Genomic DNA, 18,820 nt, shown 5'->3' on the forward strand with positions numbered 1-18,820 from the left:
CTGAAATTTTTGTGCGTGTTTTATAATTTTTTCAAAAATTATTTCATGTAGTATCAAGGTCAAGTGTGAAATTTTATATTTTTGTATCTGCAGTAACAGTAATGCGAAGAGGTAAGTCCAAGAGAATGATAATGTGAAATTTCACATATAGCCTCATCAGGATCAGTATCAATAGTGTGTACCTCTGAAGTGGGTAAGTACGGATGGAACAGATAAACTGAAATAGGTGGTCAATGGAGTAAGACATGGTGAGTGTGGTTGCTCTGCAGAGTCCCAACTTCAAGTATACCAGGAGTGTCTCCTAACAACTGTCAGATTTCATCTGGTGTTTTGGCACACATTTGCAATTTTGGTTCTGGAATGTGTAGCTGAAGTCAGCACAAACAAATATTGCTCACGGCCAATGTCAACAGAAAGCATCAATTTGTTTCCCCCCATTACAATCATTTTTAAAGCAGAACTTAATGTGCCCATAGGACAGAGCAGTGCAACATTATTGTACTGCAGTATTTATTTTAGTGATCTTTAGTAAAACAGGCAATAAAACAGAAATAGTAATTAGTACTCCAGCAGCGAGTCATGTGCCACCCTGCCACGCGCTATCTGCTTCTGCCTTACTGCAGTGCATCACGGGCGCTGCTGGAGTGCTCTGCATTCTTCATGTTTCATTATCCCTTTCAATAAATATCAGTAAAATGAATATCGCACTAGACCAGTGGTTCCCAGCCTTCCTGAGACCGTTACCTGCGAGCGAGTGTAACCCAATATTAACTATTATCCACCCCCCCCCCCCCCTCCTCACTCTACCACATCAATATCAGCTGATTAATTCATTTTTCCATGGCAAATTTCTGTGAACATTTATTTTTAGAATGATAAAGATATTTAGTTCTTGTAGGTCTTTTATTGAAACACAAACTAAGTCAATGAGGCGACTGGCACTTTATATTTCGAATAACCCCTTTTTATCAATGTTCAAATGTGTGCGGAATCTTATGGGACTTAACTGCTAAGGTCATCAGTCCCTAAGCTTACACACTACTTAACCTAAACTATCCTAAGGACAAACACATACACCCATGCCCGAGGGAGGACTCTAACCTCCGCCGCCCTTTTTATAGAATGAAGCAATTCTCAGTACATCCCAAGTGCTACCTACAACTCCTCAGTAATTAAAGCTATCTACATTTAGGGTAGACACTTTACTGAACATACTTTATATGCATCACTGCTCTTCCTAACAACACTCATTTCAAGCCTATACTGCAAACCTATTTAAAATCAATGAAGTTAAAATGTGACTACTATCCATACTATTAGTAGATTACTTCTAAACTGACAAACTGGAAGATTTAAGACTGCCAGTGCTGTGCCTGGCCACTGCCACAAACAACAAGAACAACATTGTTTAAGCCCTACAGCACTGTAGCGGCCATATTATGTGGTTATTGATGTGTCACTATCATTTAGTTCATTATCTATTGTGAAGTGAATGATGGAACTAATTCTGGTCCTTTGCAGGAACTAACGAACTCTGAGGAGACATTTCCGTGAGATATTTAAGGTATACTCATTTCACAAATAGTAACCTTCAGTGCATTGTGTCACGCGTTAATGATGGTATTTGTAATTATTGGTGACTTATTATTACAATCTTATGAAACATTAAGGATTTTTTAAAAGTATTTTGTTTCATGACTGACACAGAATCAAACACCTTTGTTTTTACCCCTCAGAAAATTTCATTTTATCTCTCAAGGGGTAATTACCACCATGATGGGAACCACTGCACTAGACTACTTTGGCATCACTCTATAGAATGGGCATGCAAAAGTCCACTGTAAAAACAATTGTAATGAGAAACTAAAAGTGAAATCACAAGTATCTGCCAAAACAAGAGGAAATGGACCTGCAGACTTTTTAGGACACACACCCTGCATTATAATCTGACTGTACCAAATTTGGTACAAAGTAAGTCATATTTGCTCAGTGAAAGACTGAACTGAGCTCTGAAATGATTATTTTGTGTGTTAAGTCAATTTGTGATACCATGAGTGCAATGCTTTTCAGTAGCATGACATGTGGTGTCTTAAGGATGCGGCTAATAGATAACGTGAGGGAAACGCCTCAGTGTGAATCTATTACAGAGGCTTTCTGCTCTAAATACCAATAACCAGCCTCTGCATGTAATGATAGTTCAAGAGGCTGTGCCTGTAACTGCGTGCTATGTATTATTTGGAGCCATATCTTACAGGAACAAAAATGATCTGCACAAGGACTTAAAAGCACTTACTTTAGTTCAAAAAGGGGTCCACTACTCAGGAACACTCATCTTCAATAATTTGCCAGCAATCATAAAAAATTTAGTTAGAAATAAAGATCAGTTTAAAAGGAGCCTGAAAGACTTACTAGTGGCCAACTCCTTCTACTCCATTGATGAATTTTTTTAATAGAAACAAGTGATGTATTGTATATATTCATACTATTAGTATTGTTATTTCAGCTAAAAAAAATTGAAGTGTTCCACATCCACGAGGATCTCCTCAGCACGGATCTATGGAACGAAAAACAAATCTAATCTAAATCTAATGCAGCTGTAAATTTAGAACAATTTGTAAACCGCAATCACTAAAACCGGAAGACAAACAACGTATATATTTCTGCAACAGGGTGCAGATGAATGATTTTTGTTAGTTTTGAGAAACATACATCAAGGAAATTAGGTGTTCATTAATGACTAAAAACTACATTGTTAATTCTTTCACTTTATCTAACTGTGTGTGATTACAAGGAACTCTGAAGTATTTGCTTACATAAAAAAATAATCTTTAGTATTTCTTCACAGTAACTGAGATAGTCTGCTTTTTCTAACTGATTACCTCCATATATTTTGTATATACCGAGTTACATATCAAATGCTTTCAGTCATGTAGCATGTCAATACTTTTGCACAGCATTATTAAAACAAGACTTTTTTTTTTTTTTACACAATTTCTATAAACAAGACAAAGTACAGTAATTAATACCTTATTTAGAATACTTGAAAGAAATAGCGTTTCTGAATTGCATTTCTTCAGTACTAGTAAAAGTAGTTATTTCACTGCTTACTGAAGCTCATGAAGGTGGTAGCAGTTGCATACATCATTTGTTAACTGATAATTTAACTCCTGTTGGTTTTACCATCTTGAAGTTTATGGTACAGAAGTGACTACAGTATTACAGTGTAAATAAATGAAATATTGTTTGAAATTGTGACATCTTAAAGTCTTAAACATGGCTGTAAATTCAACAACTCTTTGGCATGAACTTTGAGGCATTGAAACTACAGCCACCCAGCTGCAAATAAAGGCTTATTGGAACGCTTGACCTAAGTTCTGACAATTTTGAAGTTGTCTTCTTCAGAACATATAATGGCCCTAAAAGTTACATTGGTGGTTACAGAAGTATTTTAAACAAAAAGTAACAGTTACAGACAAATATTTTAAGATAAGTGCACTCACTTGTTACATAACATATTGATAATGTACACAGAATATAATCAAATGGCTCATCATATGGGACACTCATTTTATGAACACAAATAATCACAGCCTTGACGTAAGACTCTGGCAATGTGGTACTTCAGGTATGTAGATTAAATCCCAAGTATAATGGCCCTGTAATGTAAGAGTCTTGCTGAGGTGTAAGTTTACTTACATTTATTAAAACACAATCATGGCATCTGGGTTAAAACAGTATGCATATGGCAATTAGTAAAAGCTGGCTACCCAAATTTATGGGTCCTAGCACTGAGGAAAGCTATGTGCAGAGGGCACTAACTGTGTGTGAATACGAAATGTTAACAGACTGCATTGAGTACACTATGTAAATTAAAACGGAGATGAGAACTGTGTCTTGCATAAGCCCACTGTTAATCTAAAATGATAAAACTGAACAGATATAAAAACGTGTGTAAAAATGGAACCATAAAACCACCTTGTAAAAGAAAGAATGCATAGAAATTTTAACATGAATGTAGTAAAAAGTATTAAATTATTATAAAAACTGGAAAGAAGGGGGGGGGGGGGGGGGTAAGGAGGAAGGTTAAATATGATCTAAAATTTGCAACTTCCATTTACTATCAACGAAGTTTACAAACAGTAGCTTATGAAATGAATAGTGTGAGGAATGGGGTTGGGACCCCCGAAATAAAATCTGTTAATAGCCAATTCCCAAAATGAGAACTTCCAATTACCATTAGAGAAGTTTACAGCAGATGGAACAGGACAGACAACAAATTCCAAAATTCACATTAGGCTCAAAACAGTACAACAGTGTATCTAAAGGCTGAAAATAATGCTACATACATGTAAAAATTTTCATACAAATGAAAAAATGTTATTGAATTAATGTAGAGAGTGTATGTATTGAGGAAAACGACATGTTTGTCAAAGCTAGTGAGACCAGTAAATGTGCTATATGGCCGTGAGTTGCTCACAGTGGTGACTGAATTTGTTTCACCATGTTCTAGTCTTGTTAACAATTAGGTTTCAACCAAATAAGGTGCTAGGTAACTGTATGCAGCCCATGCACAGAGGCTCTTATTGAAATGGTTAAAGAATATAGAGGGGGGAGGAAGACTGGAGGGGGAGGTGGGGTGGGGGGGGGGGGGGGAAGAGAGAGAGAGAGAGAGAGAGAGAGAGAGAGAGAGAGAGAGGTAGGTTAATACTGCAGTTGCATTATATGGTAAATACTTTCCATAAAAGGCCCACATCTGAGCAATTACAACCATTTTATTGCCATTCATGATGCAGAGCAATTTAAGGCTGAATACAGAAATAATACTGTGACACTAACCACTGATCAGTAGTCAGAACACGAATACTTCAAGAAATCCAGAAAAACCAGAAGTTGACTTTCCTTCACTTACAAGTGTCACCTGAGCACACACTCATAACCAAAGGACCTCCCAAGACTGAACTCTTATTTGCAGTCTGTGGGAAATCCTTCGGATACCAAGGTATGCTGTACAAAAAATCCTCTTCACAAGTGCATTTTCACTGTCTCTAAACAGATGTCATCCTGTATGCCACTTGGTTCAAACAAATATGTAGAAACAAAAACCAGTCTGTCAACTGCTTTTAAATGTCTTCACAATTAATACTACATACTACTTGACAGAGATTACATTCAAAATTAAAAGACAAATATTTAGTATTCTGACACACAAAATGCACTTCATGTTGACTGTTCTGGAAGTAGAAATAAACATTGCTTCACAAGCCACTACAGGCATGTGGAATGCATTACATTGAAACTTGGCTTCAACTTCCTTGTTGCTTCTCTGCCTTACAAGTTGTCTGTACTAGGTCAGCCTGGATACTGTGTGTGTGGGAGGAAGGGAGGGGCTTAACTGCAGCTCCTCCCAGACACTTGGAGGATGCTTTATGTATGTACGTATAAATTTTGCAGCTCTTTTCATTACTATGAAACAAACTATATCGGTTAAGTATGTTAAAAATACAATGTATTGTTTACATACAACTTGCAACTTCTATTCCAAGTAGCTACAGTTCATTTAACTAAAATCACATCACTCTTCTTCATTTTGATATAAACGCAACTTTAGCACCTCCCAACACATAAAGGATTTGCCCAAACTGGTCAATTAACCACAGTTTGTGGCAAGTCTTTTACATGACAGAAGGCGCTGTAATAATTTGAATGTGGTGAAGACCTTGCCTGCTAATTACCATTTGCAACTGGCCAAGGCTCAATACTGGACCATTGGTTTTCACAAGCAATGTTCCCTCCTGACAAACACATCTGATTTACTCAATAAAAAGATTTAACCTCAATCTTGACAATGGCTGTTTCCCATACCACACTGAACAAGACTGGCATATTCACAAGTTCTCTCTCAGTTCACAATATCTGGGCTCTGGCTAAGGTATCCTCCATCATACCATTTCTCCCACAAATGCTGGGCCTGTAACAGAAGAGACTGTGTAATTTGAAAAACTAAGTGTTTTGGGTGGTTACGATTTCAAAATGGACCACAACAAGATGTATTAGGGCAATGTACACAGAACAGAAAGGTCCACACTCATGACAATGTGACAATTTAATTTAAATTTTGTATATAAAAGAGTTTCATGAGCACTGTGGCAATGCCTTTCAGGAGCAACTGCTAATTATCTCCAATCCTGATACATGTTTACCAAGTTTCCCCACATTACTGGCTCAGATATAATTCAACCCTTTGCTAATAACTGTCAATGGTTGGTTGAAATACCTAATGAGACAATGTGGCACTATTCCAGTAAGAAACTCATCAATGCAGCATGGTGCCCCAATGGAATGGCATGCTGTTGTTACGAGATGGAAAACAAATTGGTGCAAGAATGTTACCAATGCCCAAGCCTGAAGAACTGCCAGCAGTGCAGTTCACTGATAAGAGCACAGTGAACCCTTGTGCTCAATAAGAACCACTAGCACCGAGGTTCAACACTACCAGGCTTCCCACCAGTGAAGCCTTCACCTAGCTGTGCTACAAACAGTTGCTCCGGCCTGCAAGTGACCCACTAGCTTTAGGGGGGCCACTACTCAGTGCTGTGTGAAGCAGGATACCTACCAGCATGGTGCAAGAAGTGATGTGTGCAGTGTGGCAGTGGCATGGCACACATCTGACTCGAAACCCAATAAAAGTAAGGTGGCACAATGTCTTTTTCAAAAGATTATGGTGTTCTGGATTCAGTTAACGTAATTGTTTTATGTGAATGAAAAAGCTAAATATGTTTCTGCAGTTTCTCAGTAAAACTTACTTTTCATGTAGAAAATTGAAAACAAGTTCACACATTTTATCTGCTATGCAATGTATCACATTCAATTTTGATTAAAAAATAGATTCTTTAGAACTTTTTAGTCCGACACTTCAGTTTGCTAACTTAATGTCTCCATTATTGCTTATAGTGGTCATGATACTTCAAAATAAACTAACTACTGTGTATATTTTGAAAAATTTATACTGAAAAATAAAGTCACTGGTCAGTTTATGTTTGGTACATTTTAGGTAATACATTGCTGTGAACTGAACTTAGTTAACATACCAAAGCCACACTTGTCTCCAGTCTCAAGTAAACAGGTTATATATTTTGACATTTGGCTGTGATGTGTTACAATGTGTCACTCAACTTCGGCTATACACTATGCTGAGTTGTGGCTCGTTTTTCTCTATCATAAGGGATTTATGAAGTCAGTCACATTACCACTTTAAATTAACATCGCATTAAAGTTATTTCAAGTTTAAAACCAGAGATAGGTAAAGTTACAGTGGCAGAGTTAGCTATATAGTGTATTCTCCGGTTATTCTTTTCTCCGCTAACAGTTTCATTAATGAAGCATTCAGTAACTATTACTGTTCATGTATTATTGGACAGAAATGGTGTGGCCCAGAGACCAGTGAAAATTAAACTGTATTTTCCTAATGATATACAGAGCACAGTATGTTTAAGTTATGTCACCAACATCAAGACATTTGCTGTGAAGGGATTTGAGTCTGTCATGAACTTTGTTGACAGAAGAAGAAATGTTTCAGCAATAAGAAACCATTTAATTTTATCCATATTTTCCAGCTTGAGACATGACTGTATTCAATACACTAGATGTATGAATTAAAGAATGCCTTCAGTTGCAACTTTTTGTGTTTTATTAATTACATGATGCATTTCGGACCCTGTGGGTCCATCATCAGGTGCAATTCGTTTTAATACATGCTATATTTCTTCTTTTGAATGAGGTGAAATGCATATTCATATCACGAAAAGGTTTAATGTTAAGTTATGAATGTCTCGAATAAAACGCGGAAAATATGTATGTTGTTGTTGTTGTCTTCAGTCCTGAGACTGGTTTGATGCAGCTCGCCATGCTACTATGTCCAGTGTAAGCTTCTTCCAGTACCTACTGCAACCTACACCTTTCTAAATCTGCTTAGTGTATTCATCTCTTGGTCTCCCTCTACGATTTTTACCCTCCACGCTGCCCTCCAATACTAACTTGGTGATCCCTTGATGCCTCAGACCATGTCCTACCAACTGATCCCTTCTTCTAGTCAAGTTGTGCCACTAACTCTTCTTCTCTCCAATTCTATTCAATACCTCCTCATTAGTTGTGTGTTCCACCCATCTAATCTTCAGCATTCTTCAGTAGCACCACATTTCGAAAGCTTCTATTCTCTTCTTGCCTAAACTATTTATCGTCCATGTTTCACTTCCATACATGGCTACACTCCATACAAATACTTTCAGAAACGACTTCCTGAAACTTAAATCAATACTCGATGTTAACAAATTTCTGTTCTTCAGAAACGCTTTCCTTGCCATTGCCAGTCTACATTTTATATCCTCTCTACTTCAAACACCATGAGTTACTTTGCTCCCCAAATAGCGAAACTTCTTTACTACTTTAAGTGTCTCATTTCCTAATCTAATTCCCGCAGCATCACCCGGTTTAATTTGACTACATTCCATTATCCTCGTTTTGCTTTTGTTGATGTTCACCTTATATCCTCCTTGCAAGACACTCCATCCCGTTCCACTGCTCTTCCAAGTCCTTTGCTGTTTCTGACAGAATTACAATGTCATCAACGAATCTCAAAGTTTTTATTTCTTCTCCATGGATTTTAATACCTACTCAGAATTTTTCTTTTGTTTCCTTTACTGCTTGCTCAATATACAGATTGAATAACATCAGGGAGAGGCTACAACCCTGTCTCACTCCCTTCCAAACCACTGCTTCCCTTTCATGCCCCTCGACTCTTGTAACTGCCATCTGGTTTCTGTACAAATTGTAAATAGCCTTTTGCTCCCTGTATTTTACCCCTGCCACCTTCAGAATTTGAAAAAGAGTATTCCAGTAAACATTGTCAAAAGCTTTCTCTATGTCTACAAATGCTAGGAACATAGGTTTGCCTTTCCTTAATCTTTCTTCTAATATAAGCCGTACAGTCAGTATTGCCTCACGTGTTCCAATATTTCTACGGAATCCAAACTGATCGTCCCCGAGTTCGGCTTCTACCAGTTTTTCCATTTGTCTGTAAAGAATTCGCGTATGTATGAAATAGTGGAAAAGCTGAACAGTGTGAACTTACCACATAATCCATGAAAAGCGTTTTTAAAGTTTTAGCACCAGCAAACTTTCTCTTCTCCATCGTTTTCGTACATGTCATTTCATTCAAGAGGCACATTTGCACGTACGTTTCTAAACATTTTACAGATGTTTTTGTACATGGTATTGTCAAAGATGAATTTATTCTTAGCGCTGAAGATATAACTATTAAACAATTGCCATATGCAGGAGATAAATTTAGGATACGTCTTTAATATTATTTTAGTAACTATAGCTTGCGAAATCTGTTTGTTCATTTAACATAGATTCTGGTTTTTTTTTTGATTTTGTGAAGGTATATCTCCAGTTGTTCTAACACATTTACCGAGCGAGGTGGCGCAGTGGTTAGCACACTGGACTCGCATTCGGGAGGACGACAGTTCAATCCCGTCTCCGGCCATCCTGGTTTAGGTTTTCCGTGATTTCCCTAAATCGTTTCAGGCAAATGCCGGGATGGTTCCTTTGAAAGGGCACGGCCGATTTCCTTCCCAATCCTTCCCTAACCCAAGCTTGCGCTCCGTCTCTAATGACCTCGTTGTCGACGGGACGTTAAACACTAACCACCACCACCACCACCACCACCACCACCACCTCTAACACATTTAGGGTCTTACCACTGGATTCATTATGTAGTACTACTGAACTGCTTCTATACTGTTTATGACATGTTTCGTTTCCAACATATGTTTTGCAATTACTGATTTTTCGAAATGGTTTAGCCTGAAAGCATTTCGGTGTTCTTGAAAATGGGTTTTGAAGTTTCTGCCTGTTTTCCCTATATAGTAGGCAGAATAACTGGGAATGTTACTTTGTACACTCTGCCACTGTTGTATGCTCGTGTATTTGATTTTATGTTATGGACGAGTAAGTTTCCCAACTTATTATTCATTGCGAATGAAATTGTTACGTTTGTTTTTCTGGAAAGGTTAGCGATGTTTCTGTGATATGGAGCCCAGGTATTGGATATCGGTGAATATTCTCTCTTCTTTCACAGTGTGGCCATTCGTTGTCTTACTTTTGTGTACGTGTCTGTTGAAATTGTCAGTTGTTTTGGTTGTGTAGCCATCACTTATGGCAATGCTCTGTATTGCGTCTATCTCATTTTTGAGGGTGTTTTCTTCTAAATCAAAGGAGTGCACTCTGTGTAGCATGGACCTAAATGCAGCATGTTTCAGTGTTGTGGGGTGGCATAATGAGTTGTCAAGTGTTATGTCTGTATATTTCCACAAAAACATAAAATTATGTATAGAACATGAGGACAATTACTGAATCTTAAAATCACCAACAAAAAAGTAAGTTCTGCATACACAGAAAACGCACAAACACAGACGTAGCACTAGAGAACTCATCATGCCAACCCACCACACAAACATGCTGCTTTTAGGTCCAAGCTACACAATGTACACTACCTTGATTTAGAAGGAAACACCCTCAAAAATGAAAAGTTGTGACTAAAGGCATTTCTTTAGTCATACCTCCTATGAATAAGAAAGATTCAGCGGATAACTGTTCTGTAACTCTGGGAAAGTGCCTTGACAGGACAGCAAAATCTGAGGTCTTACATTAAGACAGAATGTGAACTGTCATAACCATTTCCCTTCTCATGTAGGTTTCCTTTAATTTTATTGTTCATACTGATTGTTATTTTTATAGTTTATCTGCCAATTCTTCTGAAACATAATAAAATTAATCTGCTACTGAACTTGTCCTCTCACTACGAAGTAACTTTAAAGAGCAGAGCCTAGAGCAGAGATTTGTTTAATGTTCTGTTTTTATTGATGTATCAGTTTTTCCTATAAAATTATTGTCTGAGGTGATAATGTGGCTTAATTCATTTAATCCCCAAGACTGCCACTTCCTTAGGAAACAACTGTCTGAACAGTGTTCTTTGACACACCTTTTAAGAAATTATAATGCATACTGTCACCAACGCTTCATTATTATCAGTCATCCCATGACTACATTACATATGTTTACCAGTATGAAACCACTGATCAGTCACACCAGGAATACTTCAGGAAACATTTCAAATTTTCATTGTTATTTGACCTGTTTTGTCCTTCGTTACATGTTAAAGAAACTCATTACCAGATTCCATCATCACAATTGAATTGTCTGTCTGCTACATTGTGTGAGAAGCAGCACAATCCAACATATCAACAATAAGATAAATGCAAGAGTTTTTCAAAACTGTCAGCATCTGACTTTCCAGAAACGTTCTGCTCTGGCGAACTCAGCCTTCAGGTTTGTGTTTAATATGTATCCCAATTTCCCCTATTTTTTGTGACTCAAATGTCTAAGTCAATATAACAAGATCTGCAGCCTTTATATATACCAAGACCAATGCAATTCTGAAAGAAAACAGTTGACTGTTACTGGTGACTATGGAATCTACCAAGCTTTTTTAAATGCAGGTGGAATATTTTTGTAGTTGACACAGGAGAGCATGACTGCAGAGTGATGGTTGAGTATTAAAAGAAAGTTTATTGAGTGTAGCTTTCTTTGGAGGTACACACTCACTTCCAGAGCCTAAACCTTAGCAGAAAGACCACAAATTTCATGACTGTTTAGGAGTGGATGAAGTTTTTCCTTTTAAAAGTGCAGGACACTATACCCTCTGACAAATAACCAATGGAAAGTTGTTATGAATTATCCAGGGGAAGTACGCCTGTAGGATGTTCTTTCGGTAAGGTAGTGGAGAAAATCTAGGTGCTTGATGCTTCAGTAACTTTTTACACAAATAGAATTGGCACGACTAAGCTATCTGTGTGTTTCATAACTTTGTATGGATTTACGATTACGTTCTATGTCATATGTCACCTCTTTACAAGGCAGACAGTCCTATTGAGATTTCACATCAAATGCCAGAAATCCAAAGGTGACCTATGAACAATACAATGAAATTGAGTAATACACTCCTTAGTTTCTTTCTTGATCCAAGTGGAGCACTGTCTTTTCAGAACCAAGTGTGGATGCAGTTATATACCAAAACAATCTGATATTACATTACATCCAGCAAATTGTTAAAGATTTGCAGAGGTTTTAAAGAAAGCCACCGAACGTAATTTTATTTCATGTCTCCATTAACTTTCACAAATAAATTAAATGAATTACAATTATTAAGTTATCTATTTTTTACAAGCAATCCTTTCCCATGCTTTGAGTGTTTCTGTTCTATTTCACACTGCTGTGGTTGTAGATACATGGATTTTCTTCCAATATACTAACAAAGAAAGAATATTTAACTCTTATGTCTCATTTTCCTTTTCCTGGGTGGAGAGCATCGCACAATCAAGGCAGTAATTTCCTAAACAGTTAGTAGCACAGGCTTAGTGGGTGGCTATATGCTTGCCTTTTGACACATGCCACACCTCTCTCCACATTCATCTGGTAGGCGTCCTGCCTACGTGCACTGCCTCCCAGAAACACGTGTGTCCTTCAGGAGAGAGTGCCTCTACTGCACCAGTACAAAGCTGCCACGATCAACGTCAGGTTGTACCCACCACGCTTGGGCATGCACCTGTATCTGCACTAGCTTGATGAAAAAGTAACTAGTTTTCATGAACTTGCTACCTTTGCTGTGGCCATTCTTAACACCAATGGACTTCTCTCTCCCTTGCTAGCCCATCAGACTCGCAATGCGCAAAAGGAAGAGCACCTACACAATCCTGATCAACCTAAGAAACAGTCCCTTTAGCTCTTACAGTTTCATATTACTCCAGTCCCACAAACTAAAATAACAAGTAACTGGAACCTGCCACAACCGTGGGGACATATACATGTTTTTCTTAGTAGTTTTAAGTAACACTGAGGTTTTATTTTGACATTACATGCCTTCCATCAATGTTTTTGTGGGCAGAAAATGATGCCCTGTAAGTCTGGTAGGGACCCACCACTTTTATGAATTCTTTTCTTTTACTCTTAACAGTCCAGTAACTAATCCAGTCACTGCTACATTCTTTCTAGCCATGCTCCTAGTCCAACAGTGATCCCTGAAAATATTTTGAGTCTGAAAAGTAACTCCATTTGAGAGAATGGATGTTTGGGTCATTTCAAAACTGAATCAGCATGGCCTAATGGAACATCGAACTTGCAAATCTGATTTTAGTGTTATTACTGCATTTCTTGGTTTGATGAAGGACATCAGAAACCGCCAGACAAAAAGTTTCAAATTACAGCTGTACATAACTAAGTTTTACTAGTTATGTAAGTTGGATTCTAAAAATTCAAATAATGTAAAAACCATACAAAAGCCAAGACCACACAAAATATTTCCTTATTCCAAAAAACCTGTTTCAACAGTCTTCAGATCGCAATATTTTTTTAAGTAAAACATGTTCATTTTATGTTTACCTCACACACAAGGTGTCAAGCAGATAAAACTCAGCACATTATGGACATTTGTCATTGCTACATTATTTAAAAACACACAGTGATGACAAACTTCTAGAACATGCCGAGTTTTATCCACTCGACACTGTGAAGTCAACGTACAATGAACATGTTTTACTACATAACATGTTTCAGACCTAAAGATGACATCAAAGACTGTTGAAACCGACTGTCTTGAATAAAAAATATTTTGTTCAATGAAACTTCCTGGCAGATTAAAATTGTGTGCCCTACCGAGACTCGAACTTGGGACCTTTGCCTTTCGCGGGCAAGTGCTCTACCATCTGAGCTACCAAAGCACGACTCACGCCCGGTACTCACAGCTTTACTTCTGCCAGTACCTCGTCTCCTACGTTCCAAACTTTACAGAAGCTCTCCTGCCAAACAGATCACCCTTCAATATTCTCAAAAGGAAATTCAATTAAATAATGTAACAATAAATGTATAAACCTGTCCTCCATAATTTCAACAAAAATCAGAAGTAAAAGATCCACAACATAATAAATGTGGCAAACTCACATACCTCAACACCAGTTCCAGCTTCACTCGTTCCTTTGAAGTGGAAGCTACTTGTGCACCTCCCAGCACGTAAAAGATTCGCCAAAACTGGTACATTACTTACAGTTTGCGACAAATCTTTCACATGACAGAAGAAGCTCTGATGACCGCCACAGACATGTTTAACCAAATTTCTCATCAAATTGAGACAGTTTTACTCATTTAGGTACGTGACCTAAAATTCTGAAGATAAGTGACACAGAACTGCAACAATGTAACACAGGCTAAGCTCATAAAGGAAGCATTTCATAGTTTTGTAACACTCAACAAAACATCCGGATGGTATGCATTCACCGTGAAAAAGTTTAGCCATTTTGTGCAATTTCTTTAAAGCTCTTATGATTAAAGCACTGAACTGAAATAGTGTAAATATGATAAATAAGATGAAGCCTGCAAGTAGAAAAAGAAACCGATAGTCATTGCAAGGAGAAACTGGAATAATGTAGAAATAAGAACCAGCACTTACGAGAATACATGGTATAAGGAATGTCAAATTATTATATCAATATTCACTGCAGGTTTTTCTTGGAAAAGAAGGAAGGAAGGATAGAAGCCACCTGGAAAGAATGTTGATCTCGATATGATGACAGCATATGACACTAGAGGGACAGTCGATGTACTGATAATGGTTTCTGTGCCGTTTGCCAAGAGATAGCGTAGTAGCATAGCTACTACAGCACAATCTGTGTCTAACCTTTAATAGGAATGGCGACACCTAGAAGGTTCACTATGGCGCAAACGTGTGAAGGAAGCAGGCAACCATGACACAGAGACGCGTTCTTGCTTCCTACAGCCAACTGAGCAAGTTTTAAAGGGGTCAAATTGTGGCCTTCCTAGTGACAAGATGACTCTTTTCTAAGAACTGCCATGCAAGTTGGATATGCCAGACTCACTTGTGCAACAATGCTGGTATCAGTGGTCATGTGAGCATTCTCACATCTGTAGATGAGGTTCTGGATGTCCACACAGTACAGACACTCGTGAGGAGTGTTGTGTTGTAAGGGTAGTAGTGGCAGATTGTACAGCTACCACAGCACAGATAAGTGTGCTTGTAAGCCCAGACGCGTCAACACGAACTGTTGCAGATGGCTGTTAGCAGAGTGACTGCAAGCATGTGCACCTCTAGCTTGTCTTCCACTCATGCCACAGAACTGACTTGCATGGCTTGACTGGTAATGTCAAAGAATCACTTGGAAAATGGAATGGCATGCCATGGTATTCAGGAATGAAAACAGATCTGCCTGCATGCAAGTGATGATCACTTGTGTCTGCGACAGACCTGCTGAGTACTGTCTCGAAGTGAGCATTTGTCCTAGACACACTGACCCCATCCCAGGCTTTACAGCCTAGGGTGTGATAAGCTGCATTTCTTTCACCTTTGGTGTTTCTGGAGGGGACACTAGTGCTTGGTACATGAAGAATGTGGTTAGAACAGTTCTTTTACCATTCTTGGTAGGCCTGCACAATTTCTAGATGTCTCCAATGGAGCATGTGTGGAATATGATGGGACGACAAGGACTTGTCTTTCAGAACTATGTGAACAGGTCGAGTAGACATGGCACAACATATCTGAGGGCAGTATTCACCATCTGTGTGATTGACTGGATGTTAGAGCGCCTGCACTGCCGACCTTGGAGGCTACACCACTTAGTAATATGGGTGTTTCAACATGGGCCAATATCTGGTACCTTAGAACTGCCTGTGGTACTGATCAGAGAATGTAATCATTTCACTTACTCCATGTTCAGCGATTTTGTCATTGTCAACAAAATGATTTTCTTGTTTCAAAATTTTCTCCGATCTATTTAACAACAATGTCAGCAAGAACATCCATCCCCAACGCTGGGTTACTTGACTAGTATGTTCAGTAGTTAGGTTCCTTTGGGTATCTTCCAATCAAATTATTTGCTATGAAGCAATGAATTTCATTTAATGAGAGAGAGAAATTGCATTCAGCATTTAAAAAGGCATACCATGTAGTGTCTGTCACATCTAGTACTTCATGAGTGAACATATTGTTATGACAACGATGAACGAAGTCATCGCCAATGTTGACTGGTGGCCAATGCTAAACAGAAGCACACAAATCACAACAGGTTTGTCATTAACGTCGGAAAGATGCTCGCTGCACAGTCTGGATCTGCAATGACTAAAATAATTAAGAGTCATTGGTAAAAAATAATATCTATATTGTACTTAACTGGTTGTACAGGATTATTCTTGGCTGCATACATATGATTATGAACAGATAGCTACTGAGGTCTCACTTAGGCCATACGTTACTAAGCGCCTTGTTAGAGGTTGCTTCCTATCAGCTGAAAGTTATGCTACTTTACGTTCCGAGCAGGAGCACCACTAGTGGCGCTGGTCGCAACTCGAGGGTCAAACGATACTAATAATGACTGCGGCCAATAACTGCAACCCCTAACAAGTGTGGTATTGAATGTCGATACCACACATATAGCAGTAGTAGAAATATGGTGTATTTTCTACTGAAGGATCAATATTATTTTTGTGAACAACACAGAATGCAGGAACGCTACTAAGTCACTGTCCTTGTTTGGATACCATACAACACATAGAGGTGATGTAGAATTTGAAACTATGAAATTTGTACATGTAGTTTCACTATTGTTGACTGAATTGCATTATAAACAGCTAAAACTTACCAACAACACTTAACACCACTATCATTGGTATCCTTATGAACATCACTGTCTTTGTCACTTGCAATCAAGTACAAAGCTGAACAGCTGGCAACATCAAATGAATCTAAAATGTGTGAAATTTTCCCTGGGCTTAAGGTTTTCCTTAAATTTATTTTTAATTATGTTGCTAGAGCAAATGTGAAACAAATAAAAGTGACAAAATAATAGAAACTGTAGAACAGTATTTCAGTATTTCACAACTGAGACATGAGTGGTTACATAATATTTCAGGTTACATTACCTTTTGCATTGTGTCCACAAATTGCGTTTGTGTGTGTGTGTGTGTGTGTGTGTGTGTGTGTGTAAACTATTTATATGAAATGGTACCTAGGTATCACATAAAAGTAACATTACAATAATAAACATTCAAGACACACAAAACATTATTGATGCAAAATTTGCCTGTAAGGAAACAAATTATGATTTGACAATGTAGAAAAAGACAAGAGTGCTACTTACCACAAAGAAGATACATCAAGTTGCAGACAGGCACAATTAAAAGCGACATACAGCTTTTGGCCACAGCCTTCATCAGTAAACGAGACACATGCTATTCACACACAGAAGCAAGCACACCTCATGTGCACATGACCACCAACTCCTGCATCTCAGGACAGAATGCATCATCATATAGGATGCAAGCAACAATCTGGAGAGGGGAGGGGAGGGGAGGGGAAGGGATGGTGTAAGGTGGGGGGAGAGACTATTGCTGTCTGGTGGTGCGTGCAGGGACTATAATGTCAACAGGCACAGCATTAGGAGGTTGTGGGGCAAGGAGATGGGGAAAAAAAGGAGCAAAAAATGAGAGAAGCAGGGAAAGATGGGCAGATGCATTGGCAGAGGTCTGCAAATAAACGGGGTGGGAGATGAGAATGGGGATAGACGGGGTGGAAACTGCTGTGAGGAAGGTGTGGGGACAGTATGTTACCATAGGTTGAGGCCAGGGTAAGTATGGGAGTGAAGAATGTGTTTTAAGGATAACTCCCATCTGCACAGTTCAGAAAAGCTGGTGATGGAGGGAAGGATCCAGATGGCTCTGGTAGTGAAGCAGTCACTGAAATCAAGTGTTATGTTCAGCTGTATGGTGTGCCACAGGGTGGTCTACTGTGCTCTTGACCACAGTTTGCCAGTAGCCATTCACTCTAGTGGACAGTTGGTTGGTAGTCATACCAATATAAAAAGCTGTGAAATGATTGCAGCAGATCTGATAAATGACACTACTGTTTCCACAGGTGGCAAGGCCCCTTATGTGGTAGAATAAACCTGTGACAGGACTGGAAAATCAAGTGCTCGGTGGGTGGATTGGACAGGTTTTACACTTAGGTCTTCCAAAATGATACGATACTTGCGGCAAGGGGTTGGAACTGGGAGTGGCCTATGATGGACTAGGATGTTGTGGAGGTTGAGTGGGCGATGGAACACCACTTTAGGAGGGGTGGGAACTATTTCAGGTAGGATGTCCCTCAGTTTTCCTTTTCTTATATTGTTGATATCCCTAGCTGAAGTTTCCATTGTTTGAAATTATGATTTGACACACACACACACACACACACAGTTAACCACAGGCAGTCACTGACTATCATCAGACATCAGAACCTCCCCCCTCCACAGCAGTTTAAGACTGACAACTGGGAACAGAGCAGCCAACTTCTGAGAACAAAAGAGCAACAAATGTTAACACTACCTATTGCAGTATTTCATATTCTCCAACATATTCAACATCAGATTTATGGCCACACATTTGTCAATATTCTTGAAGATGTTAAACTCTTCTTCACTTTGATGTGAGCGCTACTTGGCCATCTCACAGCACATGAAGGATTTGTCAAAACTGATCCATTACTTACAGTTTGTGGCAAATACTTCACATGTTGGAAGAAAATAAACTGTGACAGAAGCGTAAAGTGAAGTTCTCATAAAATCTGGCAACTTGTAGTGAGTAGATGATATTGTCACAGAAGAAGCCAAGTAGCGCAGTCGCCGTAGTGTCATGGTTATGATACTAGATTGTTGCATTG

At 38.6% G+C, this 18,820-nt stretch overlaps 1 long non-coding RNA gene across 3 annotated transcripts in view; it reads right to left on the reverse strand.

Annotated features, from left to right (window-relative positions):
- Nucleotides 1-4,671: 4,671 nt before the first annotated feature.
- Nucleotides 4,672-18,820, reverse strand: part of LOC126471564 (uncharacterized) — a 66,357-nt gene continuing 52,208 nt past the window's right edge. For all 3 annotated transcript variants that reach the window (XR_007586339.1, XR_007586340.1, XR_007586338.1), the window contains exon 4: nucleotides 4,672-5,968. This is a non-coding gene — a long non-coding RNA (uncharacterized LOC126471564). The remainder of the gene's footprint in view (nucleotides 5,969-18,820) is intronic.

This window comes from Schistocerca serialis, chromosome 3 (assembly GCF_023864345.2).
Source record: "Schistocerca serialis cubense isolate TAMUIC-IGC-003099 chromosome 3, iqSchSeri2.2, whole genome shotgun sequence".
NCBI classification, from domain to species: Eukaryota; Metazoa; Arthropoda; class Insecta; order Orthoptera; family Acrididae; genus Schistocerca; species Schistocerca serialis.